Source organism: Mesoplodon densirostris, chromosome 16, assembly GCF_025265405.1.
Source record: "Mesoplodon densirostris isolate mMesDen1 chromosome 16, mMesDen1 primary haplotype, whole genome shotgun sequence".
NCBI lineage: Eukaryota > Metazoa > Chordata > Mammalia > Artiodactyla > Ziphiidae > Mesoplodon > Mesoplodon densirostris.
In genome coordinates, this window is record NC_082676.1 from 30,761,200 (window position 1) to 30,784,109 (window position 22,910).

The 22,910-nt window shown below is 39.6% G+C and overlaps 1 protein-coding gene across 2 annotated transcripts in view; it reads right to left on the bottom strand.

Moving 5' to 3' along the window:
* Positions 1-22,910, bottom strand: part of RNF24 (ring finger protein 24) — a 141,430-nt gene that overhangs the window by 24,821 nt on the left and 93,699 nt on the right. The window lies entirely within an intron of this gene.

The following is a 22,910-nucleotide window of genomic DNA, read 5'->3' on the forward strand; positions in this document are numbered from 1 at the left end:
CTACTAAATATGATGTTTTCTCTAGATTTTTTGTAGATAACCCTTGATTCAAATAAAGTTCCCTTGTATCCTAGTTTTAGACTTAAAAAAATCATGAATAGGTATTAACTTTTGTCAAGTGCTTTTTTTCCCATCACATTTTTTCCTCTTTACTGTTAATGTGGTATACTGTATTGATTGATTTTCAAATGTTAAAACAATCTTCATTTCTGGAACAAAACTCTACTTGGTTGTGGTGTACCACCTTTTTGTACATCCTTGAATTTTATTTACTAATATTTTGTTCATGAGAAAGATTAGTCTATAATTTCCATTCTTGTAATGCCCTTGTCAGGCTTTGGAATCAAAATTATCTGGCCTCATCGAAGTATCTCTTCTGTTCTCTGGAAAAGTCATATAAGAGTGGTATTTCTTCCTTAAATGTTTGGAGAAATTCACTGGTGAAGTTACCTGACTTGCAGTTTCTTTGTGGAAATGCTTTTATTATTACATATATAATTATTAATATTTTCTATTTCTTCTTGACTCAGTTAAAAATGTTATTATTCTTTTACTTGTATTCACATAACATACAATTAACCATCTTAAAGTGTATAATTCAGTGGTACTTAGTGTAGTCACAATGTTTTGCAACCACTAGTTCACTCTAGTTTCAAAACTTTTTCATCAAAAAGAATCTGGTACTCATTAAGTAATTGGTCCCCATTCCCCCATTCCCTGGTAATCTCTAATCTGCTTTCTGTCTCTATGGATTTGCCTATTATGGATACATTACATAAAATATATCATACAATATGTGACCCTTTTGTGTCTGGCTTTTCATTTAGTGGAATGTTTTCGAGGCTCTGCCTATTTGTAGCATGTATCAGTACTTCACTCCTTTTTATGGCTGAATAATATTTCACTATATGTATATGCCACAATTTGATTATCCATTTGTCTATTAATGAGCATTTGGGTTGTTTATACCTTCTGGCTATTATGAATAATGATATACATATTCTGTACAAATTTCCTTGTGGACATATCTCTTCATTTGTCTTGGGTATACACCTAGGAGTGAAATTTCTGGGTCATATGGTAATTCTATGTTTAACTTTCAGGGAACTGATGAACTCTTTTCCACAGTTCCTGCACCATTTTACATTCCCACCAGCAATGTATGAAGGTTTCTATTTCTCCACATCCTTGTCAACACATAATTTTCCATATTTTTGACTACAGCATCCTACTAGTTGTGACATTTTATTTATTTATTTATTTATTTTTTGCCGTACGCGGGCCTCTCACTGTTGTGGCCTTTCCTGTTGCAGAGCACAGGCTCCGGATGCACAGGCTCAGAGGCCATGGCTCATGGACCCAGCCGCTCTGCGGCATGTGGGATCTTCCCAGACTGGGGCACGAACCTGTGTCCCCTGCATCGGCAGGCAGACTCTCAACCACTGCGCCACCAGGGAAGCCCTATTGTGGTTTTAATGTGCATTTCCTTAATGACCAATGCTGCTGAACATCTTTTCATGTGCTTGTTGGCCGTCTGTATATCTTCCTTGTAGAAATGGCTACTTAAGCCCTTTACCTATTTTTAAATTCAGTTGTCTTTTCTTTTGTTTTAATATTTATTTATTTATTTAATTATTTATGGCTGCATTGGGTCTTCGTTGCTGTGCGTGGGCTTTCTCTAGTTGCAGCGAGTCGGGGCTACTCTTCATTGTGGTGCACGGGCTTCTCATTGTGGTGGCTTCTCTTGTTGCAGAGCATAGGCTCTAGGCATGCGGGCTTCAGTAGTTGTGGCATGAGGGCTCAGTAGTTGTGACTCATGGGCTCTACAGTGCAGGCTCAGTAGTTGTGGTGCACAGGCTTAGTTGCTCTGTGGCATGTGGGATCTTCCTGGACCAGGGCTCAAACCCGTGTCCCCTGCATCGGCAGGCAGATTCTTAACTACTACATCACCAGGGAAGTCCCAATATTTATTTATTTATTTTATTTTTGGCTGCGTTGGGTCTTAGTTACAGCATGTAGGATCCTCTGCTGTGGCATGCAGGCTTCTCTCTAGTTGTGGTGCGTGGGCTCAGTTGTTGTGGAGCTTGGGTTCCAGAGTGTGTGGTCTCTGTAGTTGTGGTGTGCGGGGTCCAGAGCATGTGGGCTCTGTAGTTGTGGCATGTGAGCTCTCTAGTTGTAGCCCACATGCTCAGTAGTAGCAGTGCATGGGCTTAGTTGCCCTATGGCATGTGGGGTCTTAGTTCCCTGACCAGGGATTGAACCCACGTCCCCTGCATTGGAAGGTGGAATCTTAACCACTGGACCACTAGGGAAGTCCCAAATTCAGTTGTCTTTTTGCTGTTGAGTTGTAAGAGTTTTTAAAAATATATATCCTGGATATTAAACCCTTATCAGATATATGATTTGTAAATATTTCTCTCCCATTCTGTAGGCTGTTTTTTTCACTTTCTTGATAATGCTCTTTGATGCACAAATATTATTAATTTTTATAAGTCCAATTTATCTATTTCTTTTGTTGTTTGTGCTTTTGGTGTCAAATCTAAGACTCCATTGTCAATCTGAGGTCATGAAGATTTACCTGTTTTCTCCCAAGAGTTTTATAGTTTTAGCTCACGTTTAGGTCGCTGATCTATTAAAAAAAAATTTTTTTTTAAAATTTATTTTTGGCTGCGTTGGGTCTTCATTGCTGCGTGTGGGCTTTTTTCTAGTTGTGGCGAGCAGGGGCTACTCTTCATTGTAGTGCATGGGTTTCTCATTGTGGTGGCTTCTCTTGTTGTGGGGCACAGACTCTAGGCATGTGGCCTTCAGTAGCTGTGGCACCCAGGCTCAGTAGTTGTGGCGCAAGGACTCTAGAGTGCAGGGTCAGTAGTTGTGGCACGTGGACTTAGTTGCTCTGCGGCATGTGGGGTCTTCCTGGACCAGGGCTCAAACCCGTGTCCCCTGCATTGGCAGGTGGATTCTTAACCACTGTGCCACCAGAGAAGTCCTGCTGATCTATTTTTTGAGTTAATTTTTATATGGGAAATGAGGCAGGGGTTCAATTTTATTCTTTTGCGTGTATTATTCAGTTGGTCCACCATTTGTCCACCATTTATTCTTTTGCCACTGAATGGGCCTGGCACCCTTGTGAAAAACAACTGGCCATACCATACTACCCAAAGTATCTACAGATTTAATGTGATCCCTATCAAATTACCCATGACATTATTTTTACAGAAATAGAACAGATAATCCTAAAATTTATATGGAACCATAAAAGAGCCAGAATTGCAAAGCAATCCTGAGTAAAAAGAATAAAACTGGAGGCATAAGCCTCCCAGACTTCAGATAACACTACAAAGCTACAGTAATCAAAACAGCGTGGTACTCTCATGCCAAGAGACATACAAATCAATGGAACAGAATAGAAAGCCCAGAAATAAACCCATACACCTATGGACAATTAATGTTCCTCAAAGGAGGCAAGACTATACAATGGGGAAAAGACAGTATCTTCAGCAAGTGGTGTTGGGAAAGTTGGACAGCCGCATGTAAATCAATGAGGTTTATAACACACCCTCACACCATACTCAAAAATAAACTCAAAATGGCTTAAAGACTAAATATAAGACAAGATACCATAAAACTCCTAGAAGAGGACATAGGCAAAACATTCTCTGACATAAATCATATCAATGTTTTCTTAGGTGAGTCTCTCAAGGCAATAGAAATAAAAGCAAAAATAAACAAATGGGACCTAATCAAGCTTATAAGCTTTTGCACAGCAAAGGAAACCATGAACAAAATGAAAAGACAACCTACGGACTGGGAGAAAATATTTGCAAATGATGCGACCGAAAAGGGCTTAATTTCCAAAATTTACAAACAGCTCATATAACAAAAAACCAAACAACCCAACTGAAAAATGGGCAGAAGACCTAAACAGACATTTCTCCAAAGAAGACATACAGATGGCCAATAGGCACATGAAAAGATGCTCATCATCGCTAATTATTAGAGAAATGCAAATCAAAACTATGATGAGGTACCACCTTACACTGGTCAGAATGGCCATCTGCATAAAGTCTGCAAACAATAAATGGTGGAGAGGGTGTGGAGAAAAGGGAACCCTCCTACACTGTTGGTGGCAATGTAAATTGGTGCAGCCACTATGGAGAACAGTATGGAGATTCCTCAAAAAACTAAAATTAGAGCTACCATATGATCCAGCAATCCCACTTCTGGGCATACACCCAGACTAAACGATAATTCGAAAAGATACATGCACCCCTATGTTCATAGCAGAACTATTTACAATAGCCAAGACGTGGAAACAATCTCAATGTCCATCGACAGGTGAACGGATAAAGATGTGGTACATATATACAATGGAATATTACTCAGCTATAAAAAAGAATGAAATAATGCCATTTGCAGCAACATGGATGGACCGAGAGATTATCATACTAAGTGAAGTAAGTCAGAAAGAGAAAGACAAATACCATATATCACTTACATGTGTAATCCAAAATACAACACAAATGTACTTATCTACAAAACGGAGAAAGACTCATAGAGAGAAGAGATGTTGCCAAGGGAGTGGGGTGGGGGAGGGAAGTATTGGGAGTTTGGGATTAGCAGATGCCAACTATTATATACAGTATGGATAAACAACAAGGTCCTACTGTATAGCACAGGGAACTATATTCAATATCCTGTGATAAACCATAATGGAAAAGAATATATACATGTATAATTGAGTCACTTTGCTGTACAGCAGAAATTAACACAACACTGTAAATCAACTACACTTCAATAAAATTTTAAAAAAACCTATATGGAGAGCCACAAAAGCCAAAAAAAAAATCAATTCACCATAGATGTTTGGGTTTATTTCTGGACTCTCAATTCTATTTTATTGATTTATATGTCCATTCTTATGCCAGTACCACATATTTTGATTACTGTAGCTTAAAGGAAGTTCTGAAATTGGGAAGTGCAAGTCTTCCTGCCTTTTTTTCTTTTTCCGTGTTGTTTTGGCTATTTGGGGCTCCCTGCAGTTCTAAATGAATTGAGGATCAGTTTTTCCATTTCTGTATCAAAGGTTATTAGAATTTTGATAGGCTTTGCATTGAATCTGTAGATTGCTTTGAGGAGTACTGCCATCTTAACATCTTAAGGCTTCCAATCAATGAAATCTTTCCATTTATTTAGGTCTTCTTTAATTTATTTCAGCAATATTTTATAGTTTTCAGTGTACAAGTCTTTCACCTCCTTGGTTAAATTTACTCCTAGGAATTTCATTCTTTTGGATGCTATTGTAAATGTTTCATTTATTTCCTTTTCAGATTGTTCCTTGTTGGTGTACAGAAATACAACTGTTTTTTTTGTGCTGCTTCTGTATTCTCAAAGTTTGCTTAACTTGTTTAGTAGTTCTAGATTTGTGTGTGTGTGTGTGTGTGTGTGTATTCTATGGGATTGTCTATATATAGAATCATGTCGTCTTCAAAAAGAGATAGTTTTACTTTCTTTCCAATTGGATGCCCTCTATTTCTTTTTCTTGTGTAAATGCTCTGGCTAAAACTTCTAGTACAATGTTGCATGGTAATGGTGAAAGTGGGCATCTTTTTAAAACCAATATCAATTCTTTTATTTTTTTCACTGTTTCTTTTGAGAAATCAGTTTTGCTTTTCTTTTTTTTTTAGTATACAATGACGTGTATCCACCATTATAGTAACATACAGAATAGTTTCATCGCCCTACACATTCTTTGTGTTCTACCTGTTCATCCCCCCCTCTCCCGTAGATCCTGGCAACCGCTGACCTTTTAACTTTCTCCATAGTTTTGCCTTTTCCAGAATGTCATATAGTGAGAGTCACATAGCATGTAGCCTTTTCAAATTGTCTTCTTTCACTTAGAAATATGCATTTAAGATTCCTCCATGTCCTTTCATGGCTTGACAGCGCATTTACTTTCAGTGCTGAATAATATTCTGTTATCTGGATGGACTACAATTCATTTATTCATTTACTCACTGAAGGATATCTCGGTTGATACCAAGTTTTGGCATTTATGAGTAAAGCTTCTTTCTAAAACATCTGTGTGTTGGTTTTTGTGTAGACATAAGTTTTCAAATATTTTAGATATTTAAAGAAATTCACTTCTGTGTGTGTGTGTGTGTGTGTGTAACATTTTATCTTAGTCATGGGTTGTCAACCATTTTACAAAAAACAACCCCCCCCAAACCAACCCCATTTTTTGTGGTTTGCTGTACTTCTTGAACCCTTAACTTGTGAGGGAAATTTTCATCTACTGCTTCTTCCATATTCTCTCTCAACATTTCTTTTTTGGACTCAATTTAAATGTGGTTTAGGCCATTTTACTATGTCCCAAATGTTTGTTACATTTTCTACCCCTTCGTCTTTCCAACCATTATCCTGCTTATTTTCTACTGACTATTTGCCACATTACTAACATTTTCTTTGTTATTAAAGAGTATTGAGTGGAGTTCTCTGTGCTATACAGTAGGTCCTTGTTGGCTATCTATTTTAAACATACCAGTGTGTACGTGTCAATCCCATACTCCCATTCTATCCCTCCCCGCCATCCTTCCTCCCTGCTAACCGTAAATTTGTTCTCTAAGTCAGGAGTCCCCAACCCCCAGCCTGTTAGGAACCGGGCTGCACAGCAGGTGAGCGGCAGGCGAGAGAGTAAAGCTTCATCTGCCACTCCCCATTGCTCGCATTACCGCCTGAACCATCCCCCACCCCTGCTCCCTCCACCTTCCGGGGAAAAATTGTCTTCCTCAAAACTGGTCCCTGGTGCCAAAACGATTGGGGACTGCTGCTCTAAGTCTGTGAATATGTTTCTCTTTTGTTCATTTGCATCTTTTTATTAGATTCTTCATACAAGTGATATCATATGATATTTGTCTTTCTCTGTCTGACTTACTTCACTTAGTATGATAATCTCCAGGTTCATCTATGTTGCTGCAAATGGCATTATTTTATTCTTTTTAATGGCTGAGTAATATTCCATTATATATATGTACCACATCTTATTCATTCATCTCTTGATGGACATTTAGGTTGCTTCCATGTCTTGACTATTGTAAACAGTGCTGCGATGAACATTGGGGTGCATGTATCCTTTTAAACCATGTTTTTCTTTGGATATATGCCCAGGAGTGGGATTGCTGGATCTTATGGTGGCTCTATTTTTAGTTTCTTAAGGAACCTCCATACTATTCTCCACAATGGCCGTACGAATTTACATTCCCACCAACAGTATAGGAGGGTTGCCTTTTCTCCACACCCTCTCCAGCATTTATTGTTTATAGACTTTTTGATGATGGCCATTCTGACTGGTGTGAGGTGATATCTCATTGTGGCTTTGATTTGCATTTCTCTAATAATTAGTGATGTTGAGCATCTTTTCATGTGCCTCTTGGCCGTCTGTATGTTTTCTTTGAAGAAATATCTATTTAGGTCTTCTGCCCAGAAAATGGGCATCTTTGTCTTGTTCCTGATCTTAGGGGGAAAGCTTTCAGTTTTTCACCATTGAGTATGATGTTAGTTGTGGGTTATTCATAAATGCTATTTCTCATGTCAGTTTTTTAAAAATTTTATTATTTTATTTATTTATATTTTGGCTGCATTGGGTCTTCATTGCTGTGCACGGGCTTTCTCTAGTTGCTGTGAGCAGGGGCTACTCTTCGTTGTGGTGCGTGGGCTTCTCATTGTGGTGGCTTCTCTTGTTGTGGAGCATGGGCTCTAGGTGTGCAGGCTTCAGTAGTTGTGGCACGCAGGCTCAGTAGTTGGGGCTCACAGGCTCTACAGTGCAGGCTCAGTAGTTGTGGCGCACGGGCTTAGTTGCTCCGTGGCATGTGGGATCTTCCTGGACCAGGGCTCGAACCCGTGTCTCCTGCATTGGCAAGCGGATTCTTAACTACTGCGCCACCAGGGAAGTCCCCTTATGTCAGTTTTAGTGCATTCTATTTTTTCTAGGAAAGTGTCTAATTCAACTAAAATTTCAAATTTACTGGCATAAAGTTGCTTATAATATCCTTTGCTATCTTTTTAATGCTTGTAGGATTTGTAGTAATGTCCCCTTTTTAATTCCTGATATTAGTAAATTTATGTTTTCTCTTCTCTTCTTCTGCATCTCTTTCTAGAGATTCATCAATTTTGTTAATCTTTTTAAAGAATCAGCTTTTTTTTTTTTTTTTTTTTTTTTCTGTACGCGGGCCTCTCACTGCTGTGGCCTCTCCCGTTGCGGAGCACAGGCTCCGGACACACAGGCTCCGCGGCCATGGCTCGCGGGCCCAGCCGCTCCGCGGCATGTGGGATCTTCCGGGATAGGGGCACGAACCCGTGTCCCCTGCATCGGCAGGCGGACTCTCAACCACTGCGCCACCAGGGAAGCCCAAGAATCAGCTTTTTTGATTTCAATAATTTTATTATACATTTGTTTTCTAGTTCATTGATTTCTGTGCTTAGTTTTTTTAGGAAGATTTTCTTCTACTTTCTTTTCTTTTTTTTTTTTTTTTTTTTTCTCCATGAAAGGAAAATTTGTATCACTGGTTTTCAGTCTTTCTTGTCTAATATATGATTTTTTCTTTTCTTTTCTTTTTTTTTTTTGCGGTACATGGGCCTCTCACTGCTGTGGCCTCTCCCGTTGCAGAGCACAGGCTCCAGACGTGCAGGCTCAGCAGGCATGGCTCACGGGCCCAGCCGCTCTGCGGCATGTGGGATCCTCCTGGACCGGGGCACAAACCCATGTCCCCTGCATTGGCAGGCGGACTCTCAACCACTGCACCACCAGGGAAGCCCTATATGATTTTTAAAACTATAAATTTCTCTTAATTAGGTCAAATTTATTAATCATGTAATTCAAATCATCCTTACTGTTTTTTATTTTTCATTTTTTGGTCTTCCTGTTCTGCTGAGAGAAGTGTACACTACATTTTCATGTAAAGGAATAAAATTAACTCCATTACAGTTCATTAAAATGAGGCTGGATTTGTAAATTTACTTTGCTTATTTGACTTTTACTTGGATCTGCATATTTTCCCAAAGCATCATTACTTCCAGCCACAGCAGGGGTCAATTTGTGTTTACCTTTTTTTCAATCCATGGCTCAAAAACTCATCCCTTCTAGAAAGTCCTACTTAAATTAATTTCATCCCTCTGATTACTCTGTCACTCTAAGTTCAACTAATTGCCTAATATTTTAGATTGCACTATTTTATTGTGCATTTGCCATGCATTTAAGAGAAATATCTTTTTGCTATTCCTTCCAGGAAACATACTAGTAATATAGATTGTGACTTATTTGATGAAAGGAGGTAAGAATGGGGAATATTTCCTTTTTCTTAAGTAGCTTGTTATCCATTATTAAAAGAAAAGTAAAGTAGGTACTTTGTTTAAAAATATAAGGCTCAAAAAAATTTTAATATTGTAAATCAACTATACTTCAATAGAAAAGTTTTAGAATGTCCTCAGTATGCAAATCTGTCCTTTGAGTGTGATTATGAAATTCTGAAATGGTTATTTTAAAATGAAGCCTGATAAATATAATTTATTATTATTTTTTAAGTGGTTAAGAGCAAGTGCTTGGGTCAGACACAACTAGGTTTGAGTCTCAGCTCTAACCAACTTTTATCTGTGTGACTATAGGAAAATTATTTAACTTCTGTAAAATAAAGATAATAAAGTTACATGGTTTAACTGCAGTACACAGCACAGGGTCTGACACATAGTAAGTACTTAATAACATGCTCAGTTAGACCTCCCACATTGCTCTTTTTTTTTTTTTTTTTTTGCAGTATGCGGGCCTCTCACTGTTGTGGCCTCTCCCGTTACGGAGCACAGGCTCCGGACGCGCAGGCTTAGCGGCCATGGCTCACGGGCCCAGCCGCTCCGCGGCACGTGGGATCTTCCCAGACCGGGGCACGAACCCGTATCCCCTGCATCGGTAGGCGGACTCTCAACCACTGCGCCACCAGGGAAGCCCCTGCTCTTTGATTCTACTTATTTATGCTGAGTATCCTAAGCTTCCATGCAGTAGTCATTTCAAACCCTTGCCACCCTCTTCAAGCTTTATCCTACCATCTCCTTCCCCATCCTTTTCAACTACTTTTCAGAGAAAGAGGTTTTCAGATATGCAGCTCTCTTGCTCCCAGCCCCACATACCTACGTATATACTGTTCTTCCCAGTTACCTTCATCTCTGTCTTAGGAAGGTATTCTCCTGTTTAAAACCAATATTGCTGTAACTTTTAGGTATGTCTCTCCTCACTTCCACGATTCATTCTTTCTCACAAATCCTCTACAACTAGCTCATTCTCCTTAATATTATATTTATAAATATCCCTAAATCTCTATTTAAAAAAACCCCCAAACAACAAAATACTTCCTTAGGGATTTCCTGGGTGGTGCAGTGGTTAAGAATCCACCTGCCAAGGCAGGGGGACACGGGTCGATCCCTGGTCTGTGAAGATCCCACATCCCATGGAGCAACTGAGCCCGTGTGCCACAACTGCTGAGCCTGTGCTCTAGAGCCCATGTGCCACAACTACTGAGCCCATGTGCCACAACTACTGAAGCCCGTGTGCACTAGGGCCTGCATGCCACAACTACTGAGCCCGTGTGCTGTAACTACTGAAGCCCATGTGCCTAGAGGCCATGCTGTGCAACAAGAAAAGCCACTGCAATGAGCAGCCCGCACACCACAATGAAGAGTAGACCCCACTTGCTGCAACTAGAGAAAGCCCGTGTGCAGCAATGAAGACCCAGTGCAGCCAAAGCCAAAACAAAACAAAACTTCTTTAATTTACAGGAAACTGCACTCCCCACCCCTAATCTTTTCTTAGCCAATATTCTTCAAAGAGGAGGTTATATTCCTTGTATCCATTTTCACCTGCTCCTCAGGCTTTGTCCCATTATAACCCACCTTTCATCACCTGTGCACCTATTCTACTGAACCTTTTCTAAGATTATGAATGCAAAGCTAAGTGTAATGGAAACTCTTCAGTTCTTCTTACTGGACCGCCCTGAGAACGGCTGACACAATTGACTCAATCCATTGAAGCCCTACTTGTGGGGCACTTCTCTCATGATTTTCCTCCTGTCTCCTGCTATCCCTTTCTAATCTCTCTTATGGGTTCCTCTTAAATGTCAATGTTTATCTAGGATTCTGTCCTGGACCCATTTTATTTCACTATATACATTATTTTTATGGGACACTCCTGGCTTCAGCTTCCACCTATTATTATATCATCTCCTGTTTCCAGACCAGACTTCTCATAAGCTTTAGACCTATATATCAAATTGTGTACTAAACAGCTTGACTGTTACACAGGGAACTCAGTCCTCCCATGTCTGAAACAGAATCTATCATCTTTCCACCCCAAACTTGCCCATCCATTTTCTTTCTCTGTTAAGGGATTGCTATCCACCCAGCTGCCTAAATCAGAAGTCCAGGAAAGATTCTAAGCTCATCCTTTCCTTGTCTTTTATGTCCAGTCACCAAATTCTATTCATTTTCACCTCTCAAGTATTTCTCACAACCATCCATAGCACTCTCTCTATCTTTTCTGTCATTATCTTGACCTTATAATTTCTAGTACGTAACTCAAAAATTACCCTCTATTTTTAATTTTTAATTACATATGTTTCAAAGTTATATATAGTTTTACAGGTCAGTAACAACAACAACAATAAAAATCAGCAATCCTGCTCTCTTCCCCAGAGATAACCATTTTTTTCCCTTTAGCTCACTATTTTGATATTTACTTCCAAGTTTCTCAATATGTTTCTTGTGTTGTTACTTCTTGATTTTTCAGTTTTATGCATATCTAATATTAACTTCCTATTAGGGACACCATTCTTTCGTTTACCTAACCACATTTATTGAGTGCCAATATTGTGCTAGGCACTGTTTGGGTGTTTGGGATACAGCAAACAGAACAGACAAATATCTATCTGGGGACAGAGATGAATAACAAACATAAATTAGAATATTATATGGTTCGTTATAAAATAGCAAAGACAGCTTTCTTTTGTGCTCCAGTAGTGATCTATCCATAGCCCTATCACAAGCAGAAAATTCTATACTACAATGTTGTGTAAGATTGTGGTTGCTGCTGGGTGTCTCATTTAGACTTAAGTTGTGTTCCTCCTATAGTTCTGATGAGTTTGGTTGTGACTGGAGTGATCTTTCTACTTGAGAACATAACAGCTCCCTGGGAAGGTGTTGGAGAACTTAAGTTATATCTAAAAATGGGCTTGGGTAATATTAGAGGAGTTGAATCCATGAATCTCCAGAGTAACTGTAAATGACTTGTGAAATCCAAACTTAACATCTGAAGGGTTAAAAGCAACAAACTGAGATCATCAGAAAGGGAAAACGTCTTACATTGTGATTAAAATTTCAAAATGGTACCAATTACTTGTAAATGAAATTTAGAAATGTTTGAATGTGACTCGTTTCTCTGATTAAGCAAGGTAATTTTATTTTAGTGTAGAAGATTCCCACTTATTTGCTTTGTTAGCTTAATAATAAAAAACATACAAAAATGATAAAATGTACTACAATGATAATGCATGAAAACAACTGCTATAGTTTTTTCTTTATTTCTTTACTTATTTGCTTGATTATTAAAAGAAAAACAATGAGATAAAATGGTGTTTCACAACTTACTTCTCAAAAAATTTACCCAGAGTCACAATTGGTATACTAGTGTTTTTCTTAAAACAAAGTTAAAGGCATAATTAATTCTTTGACAAAGTAATAAAAAATATACTATAAGCTACACATTTTAGATTATTTTATATGCTAACCCTTCCTTTTTTAAAATTTTTTTTTATATTTTTGTCATCTTTTTAAAAATAATTTGGTTTCAGATATTAAATTCACAAATTTCTGAGTTAAGCCACTATTTGGAGAGAAATTACCAAAAAATTTAGTAGGTCTGAAAAAAAGAAACAGATTTTAATGTTCTGAGGTCCTGTTCGTGCCATGGCAATTCCCTAATAAAAAAAATGCTGAATATTTACATAACATTTATCAAACTTATTATTTTTTAAAATCAAACTATTATTAAAAATGTTAGAAGAAGGAAATTTCGGGAAATAAACAGATTTTTAAAAAGTTTTTCCTGAATGCTATAATTATATTAGCTAAGTATTTAATTTATCTATCTGAACAAGACCTAAAAATCATAAGCAGACAGCATATAAGGGTCAATTACAGTTTTGAGAACTTCAGAAAAGATTCATCTATAAAAAAAAAAAGATTCACTTTCTATGAAGAATGTAAATTCACTTGTCAGAAAATCAGAAACTACACACTAAATTCATTTGAATTTGTCCATCAGTGAGTGCCCCCAAAACACTAGTGCTGAAAGATATTTGATGATGGTATTTATCTTAATATAATCATATACTGTGAAAACACTAAAAACTGTTAGATGTATAGCTGTTTAATAAAATTCAATTCTCACTTCCGGGTAAGATGGCGGAAGAGTAAGACGCGGAGATCACCTTCCTCCCCACGGATACACCAGAAATACAGCTACACGTGGAACAACTCCTACAGAACACCTACTGAACGCTGGCAGAAGACCCCAGACCTCACAAAAGGCAAGAAACTCCCCACATACCTGGGTAGGGCAAAGCGGAGAGATTCCCGCACAGAGGATCTGTGCCAAGCGGCACTCACCAGCCCGAGAGGCTTGTCTGCTCGCCCGCCGGGGCAGGCGGCGCTGGAAGTTGAGGCTCGGGTTTCGGTCAGAGCGCAGGGAGAGGACTGGGGCTGGCGCCGAGAACTCAGCCTGAAGGGGGCTAATGTGCCACAGCTAGCCGGCAGGGAGTCCGGGAAAACTCTGGAGCTGCCGAAGAGGCAAGAGACTTTTTCTTCCCTCTTGGTTTCCTGGTGCGCGAGGAGAGGGGATTAAGAGCGCTGCTTAAAGGGGCTCCACAGACGGGCGCGAGTCATGACTGAAAGCGCGGAGCCCAGTGACGGGCGTGGGACGCTGGGACTGCTGCTGCCGCCGCCAAGAAGCCTGTGTGCGAGCGCAGGTCACTGTCCACACCGCCCTTCTGGGAGTCCGTGCAGCCCGCCACTGCCGGGGTCCCGGGATCCAGGGGCGGCTTCCCTGGGAGAACGCACGGCGCGCCTCGGGCTGGTGCAACGTCACGCCGACCTCTGCTGCTGCAGGCTTGCCCCGTCCGTGCCCCTCCCTCCCGCCCGGCCTGAGTGAGCCAGAGTCCCCGAAGAGGCTGCTCCTTTAACCCTGTCCTGTCTGAGCGAAGAACAGACGCCCTCCGGCGACCTACACACAGAGGCGGGGCCAAATCCAAAGCTGAGACCCAGGAGCTGTGAGAACAAAGAAGAGAAAGGGAAACCTCTCCCAGCAGCCTCAGAAGCAGCGGATTAAAGCTCCACAATCAACTTGATGTACCCTGCATCTGTGGAATACATGAATAGACAACAAATCATCCCAAATTGAGGAGCCAGGAGTCAGTGCTGGGCCTCTGAGGTGGGAGAGCCAACTTCAGCACACTGGTCCACAAGAGACCTCCCAGCTCCACATGATATCAAATGGCGAAAATCTTCCAGAGATCTCCATCTCAACACCAGCACCCAGCTTCACTCAACGACCAGCAAGCTACAGTGCTGGACACCCTATGCCAAACAACTAGCAAGACAGGAACACAACGCCACCCATTAGCAGAGAGGTGGCCTAAAATCATAAAAAGTCCGCAGACACCCCAAAACACACCACCAGACGTGGACCTGCCCACCAGAAAGACAAGATCCAGCTTCATCCAACAGAACACAGGCACTAGTCCCCTCCACCACGAAGCCTACACAACCCACTAAACCAACCTTAGCCACTGGGGACAGACACCAAAAACAACGGGAACTACGAACCTGCAGCCTGCAAAAAGGAGACCCCAAACACAGTAACATAAGCAAAATGAGAAGACAGAAAAACACACAGCAGGAGAAGGAGCAAGATAAAAACCCACCAGATCTAACAAATGAAGAGGTAATAGGCAGTCTACCTGAAAAAGAATTCAGAATAATGATGGTAAAGATGATCCAAGATTCTATTTCCCAGATCCAAAATCTTGGAAATAGAATAGACAAAATGCAAGAAACAGTTAACAAGGACCTAGAAGAACTAAAGGTGAATCAAGCATCCATTAAAAACACAATACATGAAATAAAAAATACTCTAGATGGGATCAATAGCAGAATAAATGAGGCAGAAGAACGGATAAGTGAGGTGGAAGATAAAATAGTGGAAATAACTGCTGCAGAGCAAAATAAAGAAAAAAGAATGAAAAGAACAGAGGACAGTCTCAGAGACCTCTGGGACAACATTAAACGCACCAACGTTCGAATTATAGGGGTTCCAGAAGAAGAAGAGAAAAAGAAAGGAACTGAGAAAATATTTGAAGAGATTATAGTTGAAAACTTCCCTAATATGGGAAAGGAAATAGTTAATCAAGTCCAGGAGGCACAGAGAGTCCCATACCGAATAAATCCAAGGAGAAATACGCCAAGACACATATTAATCAAACTGTCAAAAATTAAACACAAAGAAATCATATTAAAAGCAGCAAGGGAAAAACAACAAATAACACACAAGGGAATCCCCATCAGGATAACAGCTGATCTCTCAGCAGAAACTCTACAAGCCAGAAGGGAGTGGCAGGACATAATTAAAGTGATGAAGGAGAAAAACCTGCAACCAAGATTACTCTACCCAGCAAGGATCTCATTCAGATTTGATGGAGAAATTAAAACGTTTACTGACAAGCAAAAGCTGAGAGAGTTCAGCACCACCAAACCAGCTTTACAACAAATGCTAAAGGAACTTCTCTAGGCAAGAAACACAACAGAAGTAAAAGACCTACAATAACGAACCCAAAACAATTAAGAAAATGGGAACAGGAACATACATATCGATAATTACCTTAAATGTAAATGGACTAAATGCTCCCACCAAAAGATACAGATTGGCTGAATGGATACAAAAACAAGACCCATATATATGCTGTCTACAAGAGACCCACTTCAGACCTAGAGACACATACAGACTGAAAGTAAGGGGATGGAAAAAGATATTCCATGCAAATGGAAACCAAAAGAAAGCTGGAGTAGCAATTCTCATATCAGACAAAATAGACTTTAAAATAAAGGCTACTAGAAGAGACAAAGAAGGAAACTACATAATGATCAAGGGATCAATCCAAGAAGAAGATATAACAATTGTAAATATTTATGCACCAAACATAGGAGCACCTCAATACATAAGGGAAATATTAACAGCCATAAAAGGAGAAATCGACAGTAACACAATCATAGTAGGGGACTTTAACACCCCACTTTCACCAATGGACAGGTCATCCAAAATGAAAATAAATAAGGAAACACAAGCTTTAAATGATACGTTAAACAAGATGGACTTAGTTGATATTTATAGGACATTCCATCCAAAAACAACAGAATACACATTTTTCTCAAGTGCTCATGGAACATTCTCCAGGATAGATCATATCTTGGGTCACAAATCAAGCCTTGGTAAATTTAAGAAAATTGAAATTGTATCAAGTATCTTTTCCGACCACAATGCTATGAGACTAGATATCAATTACAGGAAAAGAGCTGTAAAAAATACAAACACATGGAGGCTAAACAATACACTACTTAATAACGAAGTGATCACTGAAGAAATCAAAGAGGAAATTAAAAAATACCTAGAAACAAATGACAATGGAGACACGACGACCCAAAACCTATGGGATGCAGCAAAAGCAGTTCTAAGAGGGAAGTTTATAGCAATACAATCCCACATTAAGAAACAGGAAACATCTCGAATAAACAACCTAACCTTGCACCTAAAGCAATTAGAGAAAGAAGAACAAAAACATCCCAAAGTTAGCAGAAGGAAAGAAAACATAAAAATCAGATCAGAAATAAATGAAAAAGAAATGAAGGAAACGATAGCAAAGATCAATAAAACTAAAAGCTGGTTCTTTGAGAAGATAAACAAAATTGATAAACCATTAGCGAGACTCATCAAGAAAAAAAGGGAGAAGACTCAAATCAATAGAATTAGAAATGAAAAAGGAGAAGTAACAACTGACACTGCAGAAATACAAAAGATCATGAGAGATTACTATAAGCAACTCTATGCCAATAAAATGGACAACCTGGAAGAAATGGACAAATTCTTAGAAATGCACAACCGGCCAAGACTGAATCAGGAAGAAATAGAAAATATGAACAGACCAATCACAAGCACTGAAATTGAAACTGTGATAAAAAATCTTCCAACAAACAAAAGCCCAGGACCAGACGGCTTCACAGGCGAATTCTATCAAGCATTTAGAGAAGAGCTAGGGGCTTCCCTGCTGGCGCAGTGGTTGAGAGTCCGCCTGTCAATGCAGGGGACACGGGTTCGTGCCCCGGTCCGGGAGGATCCCACATGCCGCGGAGCGGCTGGGCCCGTGAGCCACGGCCGCTGAGACTGCGCGTCTGGAGCCTGTGCTCCGCAACGGGAGAGGCCACGGCAGTGAGAAGTCCGCGTACCGCAAAAAAAAAAAAAAAAAAAAAATTGAGAAGAGCTAACACCTATCCTTCTGAAACTCTTCCAAAATATAGCAGAGGGAGGAACACTCCCAAACTCATTCTACGAGGCCACCATCACCTTGATACCAAAACCAGACAAGGACGTCACAAAGAAAGAAAACTACAGGCCAATATCACTGATGAACATAGATGCAAAAATCCTCAACAAAATACTAGCAAACAGAATCCAACAGCACATTAAAAGGATCATACACCATGATCAAGTGGGGTTTATTCCAGGAATGCAAGGATTCTTCAGTATACGCAAATCAATCAACGTGATACACCATATTAACAAATTGAAGGAGAAAAACCATATGATCATCTCAATAGATGCAGAGAAAGCTTTCGACAAAATTCAACACCCATTTATGATAAAAACCCTGCAGAAAGTAGGCATAGAGGGACCTTTCCTCAACATAATAAAGGCAAACCCACAGCCAGCATCGTCCTCAATGGTGAAAAACTGAAACCATTTCCACTAAGATCAGGAACAAGACAAGGTTGCCCACTCTCACCACTCTTATTCAACATAGTTTTGGAAGTTTTAGCCACAGCAATCAGAGAAGAAAAGGAAATAAAAGGAATCCAAATCGGAAAAGAAGAAGTAAAGCTGTCACTGTTTGCAGATGACATGATACTATACATAGAGAATCCTAAAGATGCTACCAGAAAACTACTAGAGCTAATCAATGAATTTGGTAAAGTTGCCGGATACAAAATTAATGCACAGAAATCTCTGGAATTCCTATATACTAATGATGAAAAATCTGAAAGTGAAATCAAGGAAACACTCCCATTTACCATTGCAACAAAAGGAATAAAATATCTAGGAATAAACCTACCTAAGGAGACAAAAGACCTGTATGCAGAAAATTATAAGACACTGATGAAAGAAATTAAAGATGATACAAATAGATGGAGAGATGTACCATGTTCTTGGATTGGAAGAATCAACATTGTGAAAATGACTCTACTACCCAAAGCAATCTACAGATTCAATGCAATCCCTATCAAACTACCACTGGCATTTTTCACAGAACTAGAACAAAAAATTTCACAATTTGTATGGAAACACAAAAGACCCCGAATAGCCAAAGCAATCTTGAGAACGAAAAATGGAACTGGAGGAATCAGGCTCCCTGACTTCAGACTATACTACAAAGCTACAGTAATCAAGACAGTATGGTACTGGCACAAAAACAGAAAGATAGATCAATGGAACAGGATAGAAAGCCCAGAGTTAAACCCACGGACATAAGGTCACCTTATCTTTGATAAAGGAGGCAGGAATGTACAGTGGAGAAAGGACAGTCTCTTCAATAAGTGGTGCTGGGAAAACTGGATAGGGACATGTAAAAGTATGAGATTAGATCACTCCCTAACACCATACACAAAAATAAGCTCAAAATGGATTAAAGACCTAAATGTAAGGCCAGACACTATCAAACTCTTAGAGGAAAACATAGGCAGAACACTCTATGACATAAATCACAGCAAGATCCTTTTTGACCCACCTCCTAGAGAAATGGAAATAAAGACAAAAATAAACACATGGGACCTAATGAAACTTCAAAGCTTTTGCACAGCAAAGGAAACCATAAACAAGACCAAAAGACAACCCTCAGAATGGGAGAAAATATTTGCCAATGAAGCAACTGACAAAGGATTAGTCTCCAAAATTTATAAGCAGCTCATGCAGCTCAATAGCAAAAAAACAAACAACCCAATCCAAAAATGGGCAGAAGACCTAAATAGACATTTCTCCACAGAAGATATACAGACTGCCAACAAACACATGAAAGGATGCTCAACATCTTTACTCATTAGAGAAATGCAAATCAAAACTACAATGAGATATCATCTCACACCAGTCAGAATGGCCATCATCAAAAAATCTAGAAACAATAAATGCTGGAGAGGGTGTGGAAAAAAGGGAACACTCTTGCACTGCTGGTGGGAATGTGAATTGGTACAGCCACTATGGAGAACGGTATGGAGGTTCCTCAAAAAACTACAAATAGAACTACCATATGACCCAGGAATCCCACTACTGGGCATATACCCTGAGAAAACCATAATTCAAAAAGAGACATGTACCAAAATGTTCATAGCAGCCCTATTTACAATAGCCCGGAGATGGAAACAACCTAAGTGTCCATCATCGGATGAATGGGTAAAGAAGATGTGGCACATATATACAATGGACTATTACTCAGCCATAAAAAGAAATGAAATTGAGCTATTTGTAATGAGGTGGATGGACCTAGAGTCTGTCATACAGAGTGAAGTAAGTCAGAAAGAGAAAGACAAATACTGTATGCTGACACATATATATGGAATTTAAGAAAAAAAATGTCATGAAGAACATAGGGGTAAGACAGGAATAAAGACACAGACCTATTAGAGAATGGACTTGAGGATATGGGGAGGGGGAAGGATAAGCTGTGACAAAGTGAAAGAGTGGCATGGACATATATACACTACCAAACGTAAGGTAGATAGCTAGTGGGAAGCAGCCGCATAGCACAGGGAGATCAGCTCGGTGCTTTGTGACCGCCTGGAGGGGTGGGATAGGGAGGGTGGGAGGGAGACGCAAAAGGGAGGGGATATGGGAACATATGTATATGTATAACTGATTAAATTTGTTATAAAGCAAAAAATAAAAAAAAATTCAATTCTCTTCTCTTTTATTCCATAAAGCTCTTTGAATACGGTGTAAAAATTTTTACAGTCTCAGCTTTGGCTTTGAAAATTAGGCCCTATTTGGAAATAAAAACAAAAAAACCCAAATGGGACCTAATCAAACTCAAAAGCTTTTGCATGGCAAAGGAAGCCATAAACAAAATGAAAAGACAACCCATAGAATGGGAGAAAATATTTGCAAATGATGCAACTGACAAAGGATTAATCTCCAAAATTTACAAACAGCTTATGCAGCTCAATATCAAAAAAACAAACAACCCAATCAAAAAATGGGCAGAAAACCTAAGCAGATGTTTCTCCAAAGTAGACATACAGGTGGCCAAGAGGCATATGAAAAAATGCTCAACATCGCAAATTATTAGAGAAATTCAAATCAAAACTACAATGAGATATCACCTCACACCAGTCAGAATGCCCATCATCAAAAAGGTTACAAACAATAAATGCTGGAGAGGGTGTAGAGAAAACGCAACCCTCCTACACTGTTGGTGGGAATGTAAATTGATGCAGCCATTATGGAGAACAGTATGGAGGTTCCTTAAGAAACTAAAAATAGGGCTACCATATGATCCAGCAATCCCACTCCTGGGCATATATCCAGAGAAAAATATGGTTTGAGAGGATGCATGCACCCCAATGTTCATTGCAGCACTGTTTACAATAGTCAAGACATGGAAGCAACCTAAATGTCCATCAACATATGAATGAGTAAATAAGATGTGGTATGTATATACAATGGAATATTACTCAGCCATTAAAAAGAATAAAATAATGTCATTTGCAGCAACATGGATGGACCCGGAGATTATCATCTAAATACGTCAGACAGAGAAAGACAAATATCATATGATATCGCTTATATGCAGAATCTAAAAAAAAATGATACAAACTTATTTACAAAACAGAAACAGACTCACAGACTTAGAGAACAAACTTATGGTTACTTGGGGGAAGGATGGGGGAGAGGGACAGACTGGGAGTTTGGGATTGACATGTACACACTGCTATATTTAAAACAGATAACCAAGAAGGACCTACTGTATAGCAGCAGTCCCCAACCTATTTGGCAACAGGGACTGGTTTTGTGGAAGATGGTTTTTTCATGGACTGGGGTGGGGAGGGGGATGGTTTTGGGATGATTCAAGTGCATTGATTTGTTATGGTTTCTGTGCAGTCAAACCTCTCTGCTAATGATAATCTGTATTTGCAGCCGCTCCCCAGCACTCGCATCACTGCCTCGCTCCACCTCAGATCATCAGGCATTAGATTCTCATAAGGAGCACGCAACCTAGATCCCTCACATGCGCAGTTCACAGTAGGGTTTGCGCTCCTATGAGAAACTGCTCATCTGACAGGAGGTGGAGCTCAGGCGGTAATGAGAGTGATGGAGAGTGGCTGTAAATACAGATGAAGCTTCACTGGCTCACCCGCTCCTCACCTCTTGAGGTGCGGCCCAGTTCCTAACAGGCCACGGACCAATACTGGGGGTTGGGGACCCCTGCTGTATAGCACAGGGAACTCTGCTCAATAAACCTAAATGGGAAAAGAATTTGAAAAAGGATAGATACATGTATATGTATAATTGAATCACTTTGCTGTACACCTGAAACTAACATAACATTGTTAATCAACTCTACTCCAATATAAAATAAAAAAATTTAAAAAGTATTGAAATGAAAAAAAAGAAAAAATGACGAAAATTAAGCCCTATTTAAAAACTGAGAAAGAGAAAAAATGCTTGCTTAAACAATTATGAGTCAGTCAACCATGAAAGTTTACTCGCCAAATCCATTAATCCTTCTAGTGGGTATTTTATCCTTTATCACTTGTCTGTACATGTGCTACAGAGCTTGTCGAATAGTGTTTTTTTTTTTTTTTTTTTTTTTTTTTTGCGGTATGCGGGCCTCTCACTGTTGTGGCCTCCCCCGTTGCGGAGCACAGGCTCCGGACGTGCAGGCTCCGGACGCGCAGGCCCAGCGGCCATGGCCCACGGGCCCAGCCGCTCCGCGGCATATGGGATCCTCCCAGACCGGGGCACGAACCCGTATCCCCTGCATCGGCAGGCGGACTCTCAACCACTTGCGCCACCAGGGAGGCCCTCGAATAGTGTTTTATGCAGATAATCACCTGTACGCCTGACCAATTCACCAAAAAATGTAAGATTCAGATATTCTTGAGAAACCACAAAAATCTGTTTAAAGCCTTGTATCTTGTTTGGACACTGTTTTCTGATCCCTAATGACTTTAGCTAACACCCTCCTGAAAAGCAATCTTGAAATTTCTGTGAAAGTAGATTAATTATTGGGGACAATAACATAAGTGTCTCTGGGTTAGGTGCTAATACGTTAGAAAAACAAATGTGTACAATTTTCTCCTCTAGTGTAAAATACCTCCTCAGCAGATAAAATTGAAGACTGAATAAAGGTGTTTTACTGATTAGTAACTCACAGAAGGTTAAAATGTTAAGCCACCTTAATTTTAGAAAATTTGCTAATTATCATACATATAAAACATTTTAACCTAAGGGCAGAAAGTTGATTTATTATTGATTGCTTAACATATATTGAAGCAACACAGAA